The following is a 5,702-nucleotide window of genomic DNA, read 5'->3' on the forward strand; positions in this document are numbered from 1 at the left end:
CACCCTATTCTCTACCCTGTTCGGCCCCCTCCTCATTTTGCTTTTGCTGTTGACTTTAGGACCCTGTATCCTGAATAGGCTAGTGCAATTTATGGAAAGAATGATTAGGGGCAATCCAGGTGATGGTCATGCGGTCACAATACCAACCCCTAAGTCAGGATGCCATTAAACTCCAGGAAGCCCCATGATTGGGGCCTCCAAGTTACAAGGAGAAGGGGAAATGTGGAACACTCCTCCTTGGTCCCCTCCTTTGAACTTCCTAGACCCCTGCCTCTATTTAGGACTAACTGCTCTTTTTGCTTCTGTAAATCGCTTGGCTTGAGGGAACCAGAGGGACAAACTACACGGTCTCCATTTTGACTGCTGATTCCTCCATTTTTGTGATGTCTCATGGTCATAGACTAGGCAAGCCCGGGCATGTCCAGGGCGCCTGGGCAGGTTTGAGGCCTTATAAGGAATAAACAGGGTTCTCTAGCCCTGAAGATAATAGCACATTCCACAGCCCGGAGGGCAGCACCCACCAATGAGAGACCTCCAAGACTGTAACCAATCAATTCAAAAGTATGTTGGCGTGCACGGGTTATTTGGACCAATCAAAATATAACTCTGTCATTCCCCTCCTCCCTTTGTCTGAAACCAATGAAAAGCTCCCTCCCCCTGCAATCGGGGCTCTGAGATGAACCTACCACATTAGTTTGGTCTGAGAGTCCGAGCTTAAGCCTGAATAAAGACTCTTTGTTCTTGCATGCTCTCTAGACTCCATGGTAATTCTTGAGGATCCATTCTCTGGGTACAACAGTTATGCAAAACACACAGACAGAAGAATCCACAGTTCCAATCATATAGGACCAAGTGAGAAGGGCACAGCAGTCTTGTGGACATAAGCATTGGGTAGTGTAGAGGGTTGCAGATAGCGACATAGCAATCATAGGCCATTGAGGACAGAAGGAAACATTCAGTAGCTGCCAGAAGAACAAAAAAATAAGTCTGTGCAAAGCAGCCCAAGAAGGAAATGTTCTTGTTAGAAATTAGCAAGTTCTCTAGGTTTTAGGTGTGATGACAGTTGAGTCACTGAGGTCAAGGAATGACAGGTGAGTGAGAAAGAAATACATCGGGGTATAAAGCTGGGCATCTAAACAAATGATGAGAATCATCCCTGTGTTCTCCAGCACAGTGACCAGGTATATCAGGAGAAATAGCAGAGAGAGGACTAGCTGGACCTCCTTGGAATCTGTCAGTCCCATCAGGATGAAATCAGGCTCAGTTGTATAATTCCAGGTGGTCATAGTGAACTGCCTTGAACTGTTAAATAATCATAAATAATATTTATCAATGACTTCTCAAAGGATTTTGTTTGCATGTACATTCTAGTAGTTAGAACACTTTTCAGTTGTCTCACAAGTCTTGACTATAAAAAATGTATTTCCAAATTTGTATAGATACAAATTGACATTTGTATATGATATAGTGAAAGCAAATATGTTTTGTGATGAATGAACTTTATACTATTGTAAATGAATTTCACTGACATCACATTAGATCTAGCTGTAATGTCACATTATAATTCTACTATTATTAAGTGATTATAGCTGTGTAAAATGGTGTAGGAAGTTTTTTACAACATATGTGATTTCACTGCTAATCATGGTGACTCTCTGGTTTTCTCAATATCATTGAACTCCACAATTACACATAACACTTCATTCTGATTTATGATTAGTTCAGTAGTCTTCAACAAAATGTTAGACATATAATGACCAAAGTACATGACTTTAGTATATAATTTACAGGTCATTTCTTTGCAATATTCATTATGGCTAATTATAAAATAATATTTACCCTTTGATTCAGTTTAATCTTTAATTTTTCTCACCTAAAAGTCAAAACAGAATTTGTACAAAAAATTACATTGTCAAATTACTTGTAGATTAGTAGTCCATCAACTTTTCCTTTCTGTTTCCCACAAATCCCAGCAGTACTTATTTATGACTACCAAATTATGATTGTATATAACATATATAAACATATGTTAGTTTAATAAAGATCCTGATTTTACCTTGACTAATCTAAACCTTTCTTATTGTATACATACTTACCATGAGCCAAAGTTGTTTTTATAAAAAATCTTCAATTATCACAGGCTTAAAAAGGTCTCCATTTGCAGTTTTTGATAGAAGAGCAAATCAATTTAAGGATCTGAAAATTTCTGTATTGTTACATTTGCTTTCCATTAAATTATTATTTTCAATTTTTGTGCAGTCATTTTTTTAAATTGGGAAGTAAAGTAAATCACCCTTGACATTGTACTTAGATCTTGAATAAATGAAAAATTTCCTAGGATGATACAGCATAAAAAGAATCCCAGGAGCTACTGTAAATATAAGCCAGAAAATGTCAGCCTTCCTTCTCTGGTAATCCAGGGATCCTCATATAAGAGGCTGAGAAACACCCAATATGTGATCATCCTCAGGGGACAATTTCCAAGCCAGATTACTTGGCATGCTATCAAGGACCGAAGTTCAAGGGCTAATTCCTAGATTTTTTTTTTCTCTAGGAGCCCAAAACTGAAGAGTGTAATACCTACATTGTCTTCTGATGCAGTAACTCATAGATATAGATATACAGATATAGATATAGATATAATTTGATAGTTAATAATAACAAATATATGAAGTATAATGTTCAGGTAGTACACTGATCAAAGTAGGGCATATATAATGGTGCAGAAGAGATGGATTGTTCTGAAACATATATAGTTAATTTTTCAGGGACAAAAAAATGGAAAGGGAATTTTTAAAATCAAGAAACACTTTAAATAACAAAAATAGGGGCTGGAGAGATGGCTCAGCAGTTAAGAACACTGGTTTTTCTTGCAGAAGACCCAGTTTTGAATCCCAGCACCCACACGGCAGCTAACAACTGTCAGAAACTCCAGTTCCAGGAGATCCGACAGCCTCTCCTGTCCTCTGCGGGCATTGTATGACATGGGTGCACTTACCTGTCCCAGCCCGTGGGACTTTCAATGGGGTGCCTGCAGTGAGGAGTGGAGATTGAATGGGGCAAGAGACACAGAGAATGGAGACAAGACAGTGCTCTGATCAAGTCTCGTTTATTGAACGTCTGTACAAAGCTTTTATAGGGAAGCAGAGGGCGGAAGAAGCTGGGTGGGTAAGTTCCACTGTTTGGCGCACATTCCACAGCCAGACCATGAAGCAGGATATTTTTACAGGATGAGGAAATTTACAAGGTTGAGGCAGAAAAACATGTTTTTCACAAAGTCATCCGGCTACTCTTAAAATGAAGTCAGAGGTTGAAGCTGTAAACAGCTTGCTTTACAGACAATAGTTACTATTTCTGGGTAGGGGGCCCACGGCTCCCTACAGGTCCCCCTTTTTTATTATAAACAAGAGCATGGGGCCAAGGCCGAATGATCCCTTAGGGAACCAAGCCTGTCTTAGGTTGGAGAACTTTTATCTGATGCTCACCCGTCATGGGCTAGGGCAGCTGCATCGGCTGCCTGCCTGTCTTAGGTTGCTTATCAGTAAAAGTCTCTCTTACCCATCTTTGGCTGACCAGTTCAGCTCTCAAGGGGACGACTGGTCACGTCATCATAAGGCCTGGCAGGCTCAAAGGGGTTGTCTCGATCCTTGAGCTCCAGCCTGTGATAATGCACTTGTATAGGTTTAGCTGCCAGATCATTAATCTGACCCTTAATGAAGGTTGTGATCCTTTTGAAGGCCCAGGGGCTGAAGGATATTACAGCCAGGATGGCTAGGAGGGGCCCCAATATGGTGGGCAAGAGGGTTGAAACCCAAGGTGATGTGGAAAACCAATTTTTGTACCAACTATTCTGTTGATCCCTTTCCCTTTTGCACCGTTCCAGCCCCTCCCTCAAGATCTTCATGCTATCTTTTACAGTACCACTCTTATCTAGTTAAAAACAGCATTTCTCTTTAAGAGCTGCACAAAGTCCTCCTTGCAAGCAAACAAAAGGACCCTAAGGGGACAAACAGTGTACAGCATGGAAGGGTATTACATAAATGATTAAAACAACGATGCACAAAGCATGTGGAACAATTAATGAATCACGGAGAATATCACAGCATCACAGGCAAAGTCAAGAGAGGAGAACGGTGGGTGCCAGGCGGTGGAAACAGTCCATAGGAAACACAAACAGAGTCCAAAAACCCAGTCCAAAAAATTGGGAACACAGGATGCGATGATGGGTGGTGTAGTGATAACACAGGTGGCATTGAGCCTATGACCTAAAGATGAAAACAAAGAGGGCAAGAAGAAACACATGGTAGAACGGACAGTTAGTTTGGTAGCAGTGACTGGAAACTGCCAGGAGCACAATTTATAGTGCCTTGACCCTGTGGAGCAAAAGAGGTGCGTATATACCAAGCAGGTGTCCAAGGTAACATACAAGAAACAAAATGACAAGAGAGGGGGGACACACCTTAGTTTTAGAACATTTAAGAGTAACACAATCATGGGTTGTCTAAAACACATCTATGGAACAATAAGGTGACAACAGGTAACCATGGAAACAAAAACATACCATTTAAAGTGAGACAAACAAGGCAAAAATAATTTATAACTGATGTCAGTAACCTAATTTTGTAAGTTTTGTAGTGTGTTGTTTTATTTTTGACATCCATTGTAAACTCATGGAACCTGGAAAAGAGCAAAATAGAGTTGTAGCTCCTGTCACGAACTACCTGCTGCTCTAAGACTCATCACAAGCGGCTCCTGCCACAAGCCACCAGTTTAGAGTACTCCTCACAAGCTACTTCTGCCACAAAGTACTGTACTGTTGGGAAAGAACACAGAAAGACAAGTTTTAAAACTGCCATTTTTTTACACATTATCCACACAGAGCCGTGTCAGGCTCAGACTGAGAGAAATTTGTTAAATGCTACCATCAAACCGAATTGAAATAAAACATGTTGGTAATGAGCCCCAACGCAGATCTGCAAAAGGCACAGTGTCGACATTGCATGGGCACACCTGGTTTACGTCCAAAGCATCACTGTGGACAGCCCTGGTCAGCGTCCTGAGCAGCTCTCCAACTGTTTTTCTGATTAATTACAGTACGCCTGTTTTTACAGGTTTATTATATGATCAATCTAGATTAGGTCCCCCTGTCAGGAACCCAAGGAGACCGACCCCTGAGGTGGAAGCCTTTTTAACCAAAGAAAATCCTGTATGCCAAGGCACTAAAACATGCAAGCTGCTCTCAGTTCTTCTCACAGAGTCAGAGGGTCAGTCTGAACCTGGAGAATTCTTGAGAACAGAAGTTTGTGAGAACTAGCATGAGTCTGAACAGAAAGGACCAGTTTCTGCCCTGAGTCAGCTTCTCACATTTTTAGCCTATACTACATTAGTTTGAAACAGCAAGTAAGAAACATTAGGCAGAAAACATCTTTAGATCTAAAGAACAGGATTAAGTCTGAAGTGACAGGTGCACAATTTCCCTCCAGAGTTAGCTGTTAGCATATTCAAGCAAGCCTAGGTTTATAAAAATCATAGCATACATCATACAAACACAGTATTTACACAAACATCTGCCACACTCTTTCATTCAGGAGGCAGAGGACCAAGAAACCTTGCTGCCAAAACTTCAATGTGTATTATTACAGTTAGGAATGGTAACCATTGTTGATGCCCACTGGACCGGGGCCTGAGAATCATGTTCTTTA

The 5,702-nt window shown here is 40.8% G+C and overlaps 1 pseudogene; it reads right to left on the reverse strand.

Moving 5' to 3' along the window:
* Nucleotides 1-752: 752 nt before the first annotated feature.
* On the reverse strand, nucleotides 753-1,286 carry LOC103725536 (annotated as a pseudogene).
* Nucleotides 1,287-5,702: the final 4,416 nt, after the last annotated feature.

This window comes from Nannospalax galili, unplaced genomic scaffold, assembly GCF_000622305.1.
Source record: "Nannospalax galili isolate Female #2095 unplaced genomic scaffold, S.galili_v1.0 scaffold2789, whole genome shotgun sequence".
NCBI lineage: Eukaryota > Metazoa > Chordata > Mammalia > Rodentia > Spalacidae > Nannospalax > Nannospalax galili.